A 16,033-nucleotide genomic window follows, 5' to 3' on the forward strand; every position below is an offset into this window, starting at 1 on the left:
TGCGAAATGGGGGATGGTCGTTTTGGGAGTGGGGGAGGCGGGGGCGGGGGGGGGGGGGTGGAGGGGGCGTCACATGTCAAAAGCTTTGTATTTAAATGGAGGTAGCCTGTTTTAAGTAATTTAGGAAGGAGCCAGGACGGCGGGGCTGAGGTGGGGGAATACCTAACTGGACTATTCCCGCGCCAGACGATGTGAACGATAGCGGGGGGGGGGGGGCAACCACAAAGGGGTTCGCGGCGGGGTGGGGGGGGGACGGGGCGAGGGTGGGGACGGCAGTGGAAGAAGAAGAGGGTGCATTTCAGTTGTGACCTTCCAGTATAGATATATAGCTTCATCGTCACCTTCGAGGCTGACTTCTACGCGGTTTTTCGCGGTCGTATCTGGGCTTTGCGGTTCTGCTATTTTCAGCACGAGAAACACATTGGCGTGCGCAAGCAGCTGTAAATCGAGCGTCGAGCGGTCGTGATGTCTACGTGTGTGGCGAGGGGAGATGACGACCTTTTTAAGTTAATTTCCTCCACTTTTCTTTTTCCTCATGCGGCCCACCACCACCACCACCACCTCCTCAGGACGAGTTGTCGGGAGTAACTTGTTTTGTTTTTACCCCCCGTAGGAAAATATCAGTTGTCGTCGTTTTCCCATACCGTGTTGTAGCATCATTTATCTGTAAGGTTAAAAAAAAAAAAATAGAAATAGACGTCGTATTAAGGTCACCCGAACAGGATGAAATCTTAAAAAAAAGAGTACATGTAATAAAAATAAAGTCCCGTTTGTCGATTTAAATTATTTTTTCCTCGTGATTGTTTTTCCCCACCCGATTCCCAGCGTTTCACGTCCATCGTCTCTCGGCTTTTAGTCAAGTCTCAGTCAAAGAGGGTTACCCAGTGGTAGGAGATGGTCGCAGCCACAGGGAGGGAGGGAGGGTACACTGCAAAAGGTCCAGGGTGTTTGTTCATTAGCCAATTGAAACCCCGGGCGTCCCAATTCTGGCCATGGCATTATAGGCGAAGATTTTGAAAATTATTTTAAATATGGCTTCTAAGATTTTCGTCGAGTCATAATGACAAAGTGAAAATGGAAAAGATAAGGGTAATTATGTTGCACTGAATTAGGTAACACCCATGACTTTATGTTGCACTGAATTAGGTAACACCCGTGACTTTTTTTTTGCAGTGTATGCAGCTGTGGCGCTACCTTTTTTCTTTTTAACTAGGCATAATAATTTGAATGGTATCTGTTCCAGACATTAAAAAAAGCCTCAATGTTACTGTGTGTGTGTGAGCAAAGAACTGGCTAGGCTGTCACCCCCCCACCCCCCCTTTGTCAAAATATGTCTATGTTCATACATGTCCCACTAATAGGCCACTATATCATGCTTTAGTGTTGCATTTCTACTAGTTCTTCCGTACCATTTTGTTTTCTTTTTATTGTACGATGTGGGACTGGACGTAAGATAAGGGAGACCCTGGTTGTTAACCTTTGTGTGTGTGTGTGTGTGTGTGTAACGGCGTCTCTCCTCTTTTCACATGACCAAATAAACACATGACATAACACCCAACGGCTCGTGTTGCACTGCTGCCTGTCTGCTGGAATGAAAACGGGCAGTACAGAGAACGCAGCCATTGTACAAGTCCCAGTAGTCGACTGCGTGCTCTCCGTAGGCGCTCTCAGTGGTCCAAGAACGGAATCTTCACATGGCAATGCTCTCAATGTGCTGCATTTTCCGAACACGGTCCAAAGTTATGACGATAATGCAAATTTAGCGACTGTCATTTTAAAGTGACGGGGCTTATACCATGGCTGCCAGCATGTACTTATTTAGTCGAGGTAAACATTTCAGGGCTCTGGGCCGTTCTCTTCCTGGCCTAGTTCAACTTTCACTCTTTCAGCATGTCAAATTAGCTTAGAGCTAACCAATGACTTGATTAAGGGGCCAGTTAAACATTATACTGGAGTTGGCATCTTTAAAAAAAATAATGTTGAGGGAATAACCATAGGGATTATTATTATTTTTTACAATCTATGATGTCTACTTCACTTCATCACAGCAGTGAATCAATATATCCGTTGTGCTTAAATGATGTGTGTACATATATACACTCCCGTCATACGACAAAATGAGTTTTACGTGCCGGAAATAGCTTAATAGTTGGGCTCGCCCTATTTTCAGCTTGGCGACTGTCTACTACCACTGTGTCGTGTGCCGGAGCATTAATCGGGCTATAAATGTCCAGGTATCTCATCCACCGTCTATGGAAGTTGTGCTGTTAAACGGTGACCATGTACCCTCACCCACGTCACCAGTACTGCAACTAAAGCTGTCCTGCTGTCGCTCTCGTACCTCTCACCACCCCCCCCTCGCCCGCCCCGCCCCACCATAGTCTCCTGCCGTCTTTTCTCCGAGGACCACCTGTTGTTGATAACGTTTTCAGTGCGTACGGGCTTGAGCTCCGTGCTTTTTTTTTTTCATTTGGCTCCTCTTGACCGCTTAAGACAGAATGACTGTGTCAGTGAATTATTTTGTTTTCAAAACTCCTTATGTGTTTTTTTTTCTTTCTTTTTTTTTTTTTTTTTGTTTTTAAATGTTAACTGTCGTTTTATTTCTTTTTTTGTTTTCCAGTTTTCTCTGAAAAAAAAAAAAGTGATTTCTTAAAGTGAATTAATGGAAAATTAAAAACAAAAGTGCTAAAACATACCCACATCTAGTTTATGAAACAATCTTTCATTTGTCTGGTTATTTTTGTTTTCAAATATTGATTAAAAACTGAATTTACATGATGGTGTGTGTTTTGTTGTGCTATAGAGTTGCACACCCATATGACATGGTTTTGGATGTGTAGGTGCTGGGCAATGATGTTTTTTTTGGGGGGGCTAATTTGCTTCTAAATCCATGTCGTTACACCCCATCTCCACTAGATAAAGACTGCTGTGCTGTGCCCCAAAAATAGCTGATCTACAAGCTCAATGCGTCGCTGTGCGACATTAAAAGAGAACGTTTTCTAGTGTATTTTACTTTCAAATCTACATCTACTGCTGTGCTTTCAGAACTGCACCAAAGAGATTCGACTCACTGAAATGGCCCAATAGGGAACCTTTAGAGGGATTTTCTTGTTCTCTTTTTCATTTCTGTCAGTCTGAAGAAGCAGTAGGTTAGTAGGCCTACACTGTTATGGGGGCATAACGAAGCCCATGCCATGCTCACCTGGGGTTTGGCCAAGGGGGAATTCCTATGTTGGAGCTCCCAGGGGCATGAATGATTCAGTGACATGAAGTAATGTGTCAGCCAAGCTATATAGCGCCCTGCCCCCCCCCCCCCCCCCCCCCCCCCCCCCCGAACGCTGCCAGCGTTGCCAGATGTTGTGCGAGAAATAAGCAACCATGGCCTCGGAAACCCAGTTTTTATTTCCAGGGAGAGAAAAAACAAGCCTGGGACCACTTCAATTCGGCATACAGTAGCGCAAACGTCGATCACTCTGCCGATTTCTGATCGTCTGCACCTTTGTTAAATTGACGCACACACGTCGTACACACACACTCCTCTGTCACTCTAATTAATTAGTCCCATGTCCTGCAGCTGCGTCTAGGTTCTCCCGCCGCATCCTGCCGGGAGCTGCCTATGCCATAGAAAGCATACGATAGGTGGACCCCAGGCTATACTGTCTATGATGGTGTGTAGTGTAGTGGTTTTCAACCAGTGGTCATTGAGGGGGTTCCAGCACTTATCATCGTACATTATCATGACATAAAATACCTATACCTATACCTAATACACTGCCTATTTGCTCAGACACTGACGTAAAATTATCCATTCATTGTCAATGGGAATTTTGTGTTTGTGTAGGAAAAAGTTTTTTAACATACACTAAAAGCTGGATATAGCTAGGAGGGGCTAGCCGCGCCACAAAACAAAAATAGTGAAACAATCCCAAAGTCGCTTATAATAAATAAGTGGACATGGCAACCTCTGAACACTATACCCACTGCAGCAGCACCATTCTCCCTGCGGGCAAACCAGACCAGGGACGTGCAGAGAGTGTTAGAGGGGCTGAAATCCCATAAGAGGGCACTTTTTTGACAAAAATAGCAGATCTACAAGCTCACAACACGTCGCTGCGACGCGTTGTGAGCTTGTAGATCTGCTATTTTCAGGGCGGGGGGCCAACCCAGCACTCTTTATCTAGTGGAGATGCAGTACATACGGCATGGATTTCTAAACACATTTGTTCAACGCAAAATACTGTGTTCAAGTTCAGGAGACTTCAGCGGGAAAACACTTACAAATAAGCAATTCTCCTGAATGCTGCCTTCCTTCCGGCATGGCATGGAAGGAAAGTGGCATTTGCATTTCTTTCACCATGTAGTAAATGCTGCTTTCGTGGTCTGGAGAGGGCAGTTGTTTTACAGACGGGTAAAAGGGCAGGGGCTGAACTGAAGCCCCCTTTGATGTCTATGTGTGCACGTCCCTGAACCAGAACCACCCTCCTTCCCTAATGTCTCCATTTATTTAGTTACATTTGTATGCGCTGTTGTCTTCAGGAATGTGTTTTCAGTTTTTATCCAGTAGGCCTATATGCACAAGAGGCCTAAGGCCTCATACACACTTAAAAGACACCCGTCTTGACCATGTCTTGTGTTTAATGGCCGCCCCAATGCATTGCCAATTGAAGTCACATGGTTTGACCAAACATTTTTGTTTGATGGGAGGGAGGGGGGGGCAGAACACAGCCATCAAACAAAAATGTTTGGTCAAACCATGTGACTTGCATTGGGGAGGCCATTAGACACGGACAAGACAGGTGTCTTTTAGGTGTGAATGAGGCCTTATAACTGTGCCTATACACACATATGCTTGTTTCTGTAGGCCTACTATACTTTGTTTTGCGTGCCGGATGGTGCCACTCACTGAATGAAATGCTGTGACTGTGAGCCGTTATATTCAGTGTTTAAGTACAACACTGAATATAAAATCTGTATAATTGACACACACACACACACACACACACACACACACACACACACACACACACACACCCCCACACCAGAATACAGGCTTGTTGTGTTCATGAGCTTCAAGGTCCTTGACCTTCAAGGTCCTTGAAATGCATTAAGCCTTGTACAGTGTACAATGGACTTTGATATTTTTATTCACAGTTTGTAGCATATGGGTACTGGCTACAGTTCAAAAGAAAGTACGGGTCAATACCAACAAAAAAATGCTACTGCGAGGATAGTGGATACAGTATATCCATCCAGGAAAAGCACTAACACTTATTTACACCAGGGTCAGAAATCAGAAATCATCAGATTCAGGCATTTGGAAATCCACACGCCTGTTTTGGACATCAGACATCACTATAGCCTGATGTTATATATATACTCTCGTAAAGATGTAGGATTTTGACAATGTCACAATCGATAAAAAGTACACCCACAAGAGTCTAAATCCTATAGGCTACATCGTCTCATGTTAGTCTGACAACAAATATCCACAATTTCAATCTTAGGCGACACATCAACACATGACATCCATGACATGTTATATTGTAACATTATCCAGGGCTGATGCTGCTGCAGTCAGTGTAGTGTGTGTGTGTTTGTGTGTGTTGTGTACGCTTGCTACTGTGTGTAGACTCTGATCTGAACGCATCACCACCACCTCCTTGTGGCCGACCGTGGGAAGTGATCCGCTGGTCATTGTCATTCCGTGCAACACCTCTCCATTGATCTTCATTCAGAAAGATAGAACACTGCAGCAGCACAGCGAGCCAAAAGCCAAAACTATACAGCTACACGAATGGATGGATATATGCAGCACCCATATATGCAGTGTGTGTGGGAGCGTGCGTGTGTTGCGTCTTGCATGCATGCGAGAGCCGTCTGATAATATTATAATATAGAGAAGTTAATCACGAAGCACGTTTTCTCAGTCAATACGTTCCAGCGTCAAAGTCAACGCTGGATGCGTGCGTGCGCGCGTGCGTGGAGAGAGGAGGAGGAGGAGGAGGAGGGAGGGGACAGTTCTTGAGTGCACATGTGGTTGCATGCATGCTGCGTGGCGTGCGTGCATAGATTTATGTAAGAGCTTGCAGTGTGCACGTGTGCATCTGAGCGTGCTGGAGCATAAATCAGTGTGGGTGCTGACAGCGGGGACTTCTGAGTGATGTGTCGGGGAGAGAGAGAGAGAGAGAGAGAGAGAGCCCGGAAGCCCTCGGTTCACGTCAGCATAACGTTACGTCGTGTAGTAGCCTACAGTCTATTATTGATGACCTGAGATTCTCCCTCTTGACTGATGGATATATTTCTGTAAAATATATCTGTAGAGACTGAGAAGGACTGTATGATTACTGTAGACTGATAAGGACTTCGATAGCTCGAGCTGTGGGGCTCCGGAGGACTCCGGTCCTAATACCGGAGCCGTCTAAATACTTATTAGGAAAGTACTCTAATTACAATATCTACCGGAGCTTAGACAGAATACTTTCCAAGTGAAATGTAAATGTGGATAATGTTACTTTAAGAGTATAACCTGTTAAATACCAAAATGTTACCTTAGATGAATGCAAGATTAAATGAAGTTCCACCGGAAAGAAAGTAATGTCCAGAGCTGATGTGGTTTTAGTCATTTCATTCATTTGTTTGATCGAGAGAGACAAGAAATTAGATTGAACATGCAGCAATAATTATTATTTACAATTAGATCGGACCGGTCCGGAGGTCCCTCCGTACCGGTCCTAAATGGTTCTCCCTCCCCGTCCCAAGATGGGCGAGGAGTATATATACTGGTTTACTCAAAATGGTGTACATGGAGTACGTGGCACTGACTGCAATGGAAATGATTCAATATGGGATATGTAGTCTAAGAATGATTTGTAGTTACTTAACTATATTCCGGGACGACACAGAGGCTTGTCATGAGAGACAGCTCTGCTGCTGGCGTTGCCAAGGCAACAATCTACAAAGAAGCTCTGGCTTGCTTCGAAGGTCAAATTCCTGCACCGTTCCTAAATCATACAGTATGGGGTTTTTTACCAGCTATGGGTGGCAGGGCATATTACAGTGAGACTATGCAGATTACCATATCGATGACCAAATGACCTCTCCTCCACCAACAACAAATCAAAATTATCGATCAACTCCATCCCAATTGGTGGCGGAAGGGTCATGGGACACGATAATATCAAATCTCAGGGGAAAAACTTACTTATTACTATGGGCCGAAATGGAACAGAATGTCAACAGGAACAATAAAAATAAAAAACACAATATTTGACTGGGCTAGGCATAAAATCCTTATTTAGATGGTACGGTGGGCAAGAGAGAGAATGGTTCTCTCTCTGGATGATGTCTTCGGGGTTCGATCCCCAGCAACCGGTGCAGCCTCCAGGCCGGCAACAGTGTTCGTTAGAGCTCGTCTTCGGGGTCCCCTCGGGACCCAGCAACAAATGTTCATTCTCACAATCAGCTCGTGGTCGGAACTGCTGCGAGAGTTCTTTGGACAGTCAATCAGCTCATGGTCAGAGCGGACTGCTTTAGTTCTTCTTCTGGCTCGTGGTCGGAGCCTATTCTTCGCCCCTTCCCCCCCATGTATAGGTGACCCGACATGAACTTAGTTTCTCAATGTACAGATACAAACGGGAGAAAACTGGCTGGGTGTCTTATCAGTATCATAGTTCTTGGAGAGGGGGTAATGGGGTACTGTGATGGTGGGGCGCTCCTGCGCGATGTCGCAACAATGTCTTTGGGGATTTCCCTTCGTACCATATAAAGGTCAAATATAGAATCAAATGGATTCTGGTGAGATTTAATGCCTAATTCAATCAATATGATGGTAAAACCAAAATAATAAAATGTTCCTATATTAAACAATATAAAGTGAAAGTGGTGAACTGTTTTAAGGGAGGAATATTCCAAATTAGGAGAAATATGATTCAACTATGAAATTTCAAATAATCCAAATATGATGAGATCGGAAAATGAATCATAATGGAATGAAATTTAGATTGTCCAAAAATAGGATAATTCAGTTTAAACAATTTATGTAATGGGCTTTCAGATCTTATTATGAAATGGAATGGCTAAAACCTTTTTTATATTTTTTTTATAAAACAAATGAAATCAAAAGTAATGTAATATTTGCAATTACTTAATTGGAGATGATTAAACATGGCTTGGTAAGCAGCAATTAGCAAACAGACTACAACATGAACACATGAAAACAAAAAATGTCTGGTGAAATGTGAGTGGAATAACTTTGTTCCATCTGGAAAACTATGAGTTATTGTTCTGGGGTATTGGGCCTAATCTAATCTGTTCTGAGCGGGGAATCGCGGATCAAGTGTAACTTTGGCAAGAATGGAATTTCGAAGTCCACAACCAACAAACTCCATCTCCCCCGTATTGTGGAATTTGAAATTCTGTCGGCTTGCTCCCGAACCACGATCCCCACACAGAAGTCCGTATCTGGAGATCAAAGAGAAAAAACAAACAAGATCTCTGGTGAGTGAAATGAAACCAAATTATATATCTATTCATATTCAGTCTTAACCTGCCACAATCTATATCATCGAATTTTATTGGAGGGAGAGTATCTTTAGGACAACAGGTGTTGATCTCAATCTACGTATTTGCACAACTTTATCTTCGAGCGAGTAGCAGGATACTGGTCAGTGAACAGAATGGTTCCAATCAAAAATAGTAAACATAGTTATCATGAAAAGGATAGGAGGAGAAAAAAAAGTATGCATATTTCAGATTCAACTTCAACAGACATGTGGAGATTAATTGGCCCTAATCAACAGAGAAATTAGAGACTTGTTCCACATGGTACAGACAGTTAGAGAGAGTTTTTTTCTTTATATAGTACACAAAGAGCTAAGGATCGAGAGAGACTATGATCCCTACACGGTTGGTCGGTAGACCCCTACATTTTTACTGCGGTTGATCTGTGGACCCCTATGCGGTTGATCAACCTATGTCTGTCCTTCCTTAAGTCTTGTGGGTTCAAAAAAACAGGTTCAGAGAGAGAGAGAGAGTAAGACAGAGGGGGGCTGTTGACCGTTTAACTAAAACAAACATGTTACATGAAGAGATATTCCTTAACTGATCTAACCAACTGCAAAAGATGGCTGCCGTATCGCTAAATCAGCTCGCTGTATCTCCCCACATTACTATATGACGTGTGCTCCTGCTGGGACGACTACTTCCAGTGGATAATTTGCACACAACTGAGTCACTTCAGCGAGACGCCCAAGACGTCAGAAAAGTCTTAGAACGGTGAAGATTTCACCAGAGCAGACTGTGAATTCTGGGTCGTTAATCCAGAACTAACCGTCGTATTATCTCCTCAGAGCCCCCCACGCGAACATTCGCGGAAGTCTCCGGGGAAAGTACATTGTCATGATACCATGATATCAAAAGGGGAATGCCAAATTATAATAATATGAAGACATAACGAATGGAGGCTGACTCAAAACTTCTTTTTTTTGAAGAATTGGTCGTCACACTCTTGTCTTAACCGGATATGCTGATCTAGCAATGTCCATGCTCAACAACTCCCTTCTATCCTCGTCTCGAGTCAAGGAAGAAAAGCGTTCTTGAAAAGGCCGTAAAATGATAAATTTATTGCTTTCTACTCACACACTTCAAAAAAGCTATGTTCTAGTAAAAATGCGGGCAAGATATCAGAAATGCGACCTCTATTATGAACATAATAGAAAACAATACTAACTAATTTAATTCAATATTCCAAACACTCAGACACACACACGCAGACGTTCCACAATGGAAACCTCGTAACAAGCGACTTTGCGGACAGAGACAGAGAGGAATAGATCCTCTTGGGTACAGCGCACACACAGAGACATGCAGATAGAGACAGGAAGAATGTAAAACCACGTATCTGACATCGCTGCCCGACACACCGCACTACACACTCAGGGACTGGGAGGGTGGGGTGGTGGGGGGAAATACACGCGGATTCACACACACACACACACACTCAGGGACTGGGGGGTGGAGGGAAATACACGCACGCGCATACACACACACCAAGACAGAGAGAGGAAGAGAGAGAAGACAGAGGCTGAGAGGAGAAGGCATTCGCCCCCCCCCCCTCCCCTTTCACACAGACAGAGCACTCCTCACGCATTCCACAGATAAGAACCCTCAAACTTCTGATAGTGGCCGAAATGAAAAAGAAATAAGACTTTTTGTGGTAAAAAGAATTCAAAGAAATAGAATGAACGCCTGCAGGTATCAGAGACTCCTCTGGCGATCTCCTACTTTTTTGTAACTTTAAAACAATGTGATGAGACATGAACCAGAGTTAAGCCCTAGACATGAATTACAGATCAAATTATTAACAGATTAAACAAAATTGATGACTGGAGGATTTACTTAACTTTATGGAAAGAGCAGAAGACAGGGTCGCTTCGACCAGGCAGTAGAGCAGATCCGTTGATGTCCGTGGAGGCGAAAGGCCAGACGTGGCTTCTCGTATCCACAGACTTGAAGCTGGCATGTCTCCAAAAGGACATTATCCAAGATCTTAGATCGAACAAATGACGACGACCAGACCCCGGTCCGAGTGGAACTTTATTGATAAATAATTGTGAGGGTTTGTCCCCCAAAATAGACAATGTAATTAATTAATGTCTAATAGCCTTATGGGCTCTTAATGTTTGGATGAGCAGGCTGACTAGAAGCTAATAAATTGTGGCGACTCCGGTGGAGGAGACGCTATCTAAAAATAGACAGACCGCATGGTGCAGCTTTTTTGTTTGTCAGAGCAGCTATCATAAATTAGACTTAAACTCTTTAAAAAAGAACGGCTCGAGGATCAATTGATGGATATATTTCTGTAAAATATATCTGTAGAGACTGAGAAGGACTGTATGATTACTGTAGACTGATAAGGACTTCGATAGCTCGAGCTGTGGGGCTCCGGAGGACTCCGGTCCTAATACCGGAGCCGTCTAAATACTTATTAGGAAAGTACTCTAATTACAATATCTACCGGAGCTTAGACAGAATACTTTCCAAGTGAAATGTAAATGTGGATAATGTTACTTTAAGAGTATAACCTGTTAAATACCAAAATGTTACCTTAGATGAATGCAAGATTAAATGAAGTTCCACCGGAAAGAAAGTAATGTCCAGAGCTGATGTGGTTTTAGTCATTTCATTCATTTGTTTGATCGAGAGAGACAAGAAATTAGATTGAACATGCAGCAATAATTATTATTTACAATTAGATCGGACCGGTCCGGAGGTCCCTCCGTACCGGTCCTAAATGGTTCTCCCTCCCCGTCCCAAGATGGGCGAGGAGTATATATACTGGTTTACTCAAAATGGTGTACATGGAGTACGTGGCACTGACTGCAATGGAAATGATTCAATATGGGATATGTAGTCTAAGAATGATTTGTAGTTACTTAACTATATTCCGGGACGACACAGAGGCTTGTCATGAGAGACAGCTCTGCTGCTGGCGTTGCCAAGGCAACAATCTACAAAGAAGCTCTGGCTTGCTTCGAAGGTCAAATTCCTGCACCGTTCCTAAATCATACAGTATGGGGTTTTTTACCAGCTATGGGTGGCAGGGCATATTACAGTGAGACTATGCAGATTACCATATCGATGACCAAATGACCTCTCCTCCACCAACAACAAATCAAAATTATCGATCATTGACTATTAGTCTAATTAATACATGTGCATCATGACAGATGGATGCGGGGCACTGCGGGCTTGTGTGGGTGTAGTGTACTGTGTTGGCCTACAGTCACTATTAACTGTGAGTATTTGTCATTATTTGATATACAAGGTGGTCGCACACTGGATGCGTTTTTCAGAAAACCGACGGAAAAACGCCTAAATTAAGTCCGATAACGCGTCCATGCAGTGTGCAGGGACCTAGGCTATAGGCCTAGTCCTTTTTCAGCAAGGGCAGCCATTATTGACATGGATGACATAGGCGTACTGGTATGTGTTGCCTTACCACCTTACCTTTTAGTTTTTTTGTGTTTTCTTGTAAATGCCCTACAGCAGTGGGTCTCAAAGTGGGGTCCGGGCCATCCGGGGACCCCCAGTGTCCTTGGGGGAGTTCCAGGGGGTCCTCTCCAGCTAAATTATAGTTTGGAACCAAATGCACCCTTATGGGTCTGGAACTCTGAGAGAGTTAAATTAACATTGATTTTACAATATAAATTGAGGGTCCCAGCCATAAAATGGGGGTCGTATAGACTAATGCATGTCAAACTGGGGTTCCTTGAAATTAAACGGGTTGAGAAATATGTTTTTAAATGGGGGTCCACGGGCTAATCAGTTTCTACTGGTTCACTCTCATCTTACACACTGTCTGGCACTGTCTGTCTTTTACATCATCATTACATCACCTAATCATAGAAACATGAGTTAGACTTTAGCGCCGCTCACTTCACGCGGGTGCATACTTAGTTTAGACTAGTCATTGGTTAGACATGGGTTTAGGTTTAGGTTTAGGTTTAGGTGTGCTGCCCCGTGGGAGGTAAGGGTTAGATTGAGGTTTTGTAGTTGTAGGACTAATGACTGGTCTAACCAATGACTAGTCTAAACCAAGTACTGTCCTAGTCTCTCTCTCTCTCTCTCTCTCTGCCCTCCATGCGTGCAGTGCAGTTCAGTGCATCCAGTGCATGGCAGTGTGCACGGCGGTCATGCGGCCAGCCCGGGGTTGGCCTCCTCCTCACTCACCGTGACCCATGTGTAACCTGAACTGTCAGGGGAGCGCACACTTGGCAGCTCCTCTGTGCACTTTCACTCTGTATATGTACTGTATTTCATGTGTCTGTTTGACAGGGCTCTTTAACACAGCATAGTTAGTCTCAATTCAACTGACAGGTCAGTGTAGGCCACTGGTTCCCAAACACTGGGCACCGGCCGGGACCCATTTGTGGGTCGCTGACACGTTACAATTTACAATTGAGGTATTTAGCAGACGCTCTAAATCCAGAGCGACTTGCATTAAGCGAGAACAAAAAGCATCGCAATACATTGCATACATAAAAAGTAGTTGTCATGAAACATACATAAGCTAAGAACGTAACAGTGGAATATATATATATAATTAAACTATGCATATATACTTTAAAGTGCTATGTCTACATAAAATGCTATTCTAGTGCTGTCTACATAGAATGCTATAAGTCTGCATAAAATGCTATCTAAGTCTACATAAAGTGCTATCTAAGTTACATACTGTAAATTGAGCCTTTGCATACGCCTGTAAGGTAGTCTGGGCTATAGGGCAAGTGCTACGGGCCATGATGGAGTCTGAAGAGGTTGGTTTTCAGACAACGGCGGAAGATTGGGAGTGAGGCTGCAGTTCTGATTGTAGTGGGAAGTGCATTCCATTGTTATGGGTCCCCTTATTGTTGAGGGGCGCTATGAAAACGATAAACGTACTGTCCCTAATTCAATACGCGACAGCCTAGAGATAATCTGACTATTGGCTGTATTGATGATCAAGGGGCAGAGCTATCCACAGCATTGTGCCCCTCTTTCCTCTCTACTACCTGAAACAGGACTCGATGCAATACCCACAATCTGGGCCTTTCCTTTGTGGGGAAAACCAACTGCCTTGAGTACAATGCACTGTGTCTCAGGAGGTATAGGTCGTCCAATGATCCATGGGTCGGCGGTTTGAATCCCGGCTCCTCCTGTCTACATGTTGAAGTGTCCCTGGGCGAGACACTGAACCCCAAATTGCTCCCGATGTGCTGGTTGGTACCTTGCATGGCTTCCGCCGCAATCCGTGTATGAATGTGTGTGTGAATGGGTGAATGTAATGCACAATCTATGTAAAGCGCCTTGGATAAATGTACCATTTAACGCAAGGTTTACTCAATACATTCCCCAAATCACCAACATCACTATTGAAAATAAACAAAGAAAACATTTCCCAAACCTTACAGAAATCAGCATAATCAGGTATTAATCATGCTTTTAGCAAAACAAATAATCTTTTCAGCCATTATTTATCTTCCACAAAAATGCACACACACCCCTCACCCCTGGCAAGGGGTACGTCCCAATTACCATACCCAGTACCCACCCTATATAAGGAGCACTGTGGTCATGTGGTGTATACTTTTTTCAGGTCCCCAGACCAGGAAGAGGACCAAGTATGTGTGTTAGGTATGCACCTTGACATCTGTTAAAATCAATGAATGTGTATGTTTCCACCAAGCTAAAAGCCTGTGTCAATTCATAACCTGAAGTAATTGAAATGTACATTTGAATGTTTTTTACCAGCTGCAAGCTGGTCAATATTAGCTTGCCATAGTTCCGACCGGGTAGTACACACTGGAGATCATTTTCTGCTACTGGTTGCCAAGCCTGCATATGTCCAGCCTAACGTGGATTCATTCACAGTTGCTTGCCTGGTTTGGTTTTTGGAGGCTGCTTAGCTTATTTCTGTCACGACAGTTGCCACCACTGGCAACAACCCATAACATCCCATCGTCTGCACGGCATGGCTAGTCGAGCAGTTCTGATTGGCTGCCTCGTCTCCAGCCATGTTGCCTCAGAATTCTTTAGGGTCACTAATTTGAGCATAACAGCGGTGCGCAGCTAAAAGTGGCATAACGTCAGCAGCAGACCCACAGATAATAATAATGCAGCTGGTAATTGCAGCTGGTAATTAATTGATTTAATCCATTTGGGCTTGTTTTAAAGTGTTTAAAGATTTTGAATAATTCAGGGGGGTGGGGGGGGGGGTCGGGTCAAATGCATACATGTATCAATTTGGGGTTTCCTTGACACAAAGTCGTTTGAGAACCTGTGCTCTAATAAGTTGTTTCTATCCTATCCTGCAGCGTTATTGCAGGTCCCACTCGGAGAGACAGCAGGGTGACCAGTTCACAACACCCCGATGACCCTCTCTGTCCACTGAAAGATCTATGCAGTCTGCCCCTGTAGTCCTTTGGCAGTGGAGCCAGCAGGAGCCACACCATGGTGCTGACGGATGCGGTGCTATAAAGGATGGACTCGACTCCGTGATAGATGCGTAGAACTGGACCGTCCTTCACAGGACGGCCGTCCTCTGCCCTCTTGAAGAAGGTGAGTATAGGCTCTATAAAAAGATGGTTAAATTCATGAAGATTAGACCTATCCAATTGGGAGTCACTATAGAGACGAAATGGTACACAAATCCTACAAATGGTCTCCTAAGTGGGCGCCGCCGTCTGATGGCAATAAAGATGATAAAGAAAACTGTGTGAACTGAGCGGTGCAACTATACATTTGTTATAGTTACTGTACTGTCCTGTGCTCTGTACTGTTTTGTAGTGTACTGTGCTCTGTACTGTACTTTGACCGCTCAAAAATAAATAACAATTTGGCAATTAGAAGTAAGGTATACACGTGCACTCGTATGTCGTTGCTGGTGGTGGAATCCTTGTATGTACCCAAAGTTTTTGTCTCCACGAAGGCATGGGGAGAGTATGTTTTGCACTCCGTCCGTCCGCGTGTCCGTCCGTCTGTCTGTGGACAGCTAATCTCTGGCATCGTTTGCTTGATCACAGCCAGCTGTACACACACACTCCCTCGATGCCAGAGCGGAACCTCTGCCCTACATTTTTCCCATGTCATAGCGCCACCTGGAGGCCAATTTTTACAAAACACATTTTTTAACAGTACACCTACAGAGTTTGTCCACACATCATGCAAATTGGCACACAGTCTCTCTACAGCCATTAAACGAAGCAAATCTTTAAGATTTTTCATACTCCATCCTGAGTGGCTATAAGATTGGCTTCCGAAGTTCGCAGGACTGTTCCGTTTTGAACAACAAAATCCTATCCTGGTGGAGACCTGTGCCCAGAGGGGCACTTTTTCTAGTTGTATTAGTCATTTTTTAAATTGTGATATTTTCACTACTTGTGTGTGACACTCTTGTATGCTGAAGTAGCCATGTACGGCAGTAAATATGAAAAAATATGAGGTTTCTGCCTGTGTGAGCAACTAGTAGCCTATACAGCCTTCAGAGCATTGAGCT

General features: G+C 43.9%; 2 long non-coding RNA genes across 2 annotated transcripts; one reads left to right on the forward strand and one right to left on the reverse strand.

Moving 5' to 3' along the window:
• Positions 1-499: 499 nt before the first annotated feature.
• Positions 500-1,270, reverse strand: LOC308318207. The gene is made up of 2 exons (XR_013964335.1): positions 1,161-1,270; positions 500-1,125 (listed from the first exon to the last, which is right to left on the reverse strand). It is a non-coding gene; the product is annotated as an uncharacterized lncRNA (long non-coding RNA).
• On the forward strand, positions 982-2,775 carry LOC308318206. Its single transcript, XR_013964334.1, has 2 exons — positions 982-1,112; positions 1,147-2,775. It is a non-coding gene; the product is annotated as an uncharacterized lncRNA (long non-coding RNA).
• The last annotated feature ends 13,258 nt before the right edge of the window (positions 2,776-16,033 follow it).

This window comes from Protomyctophum bolini, assembly GCF_963924005.1.
Source record: "Protomyctophum bolini genome assembly, chromosome: 7".
Lineage (NCBI taxonomy): Eukaryota > Metazoa > Chordata > Actinopteri > Myctophiformes > Myctophidae > Protomyctophum > Protomyctophum bolini.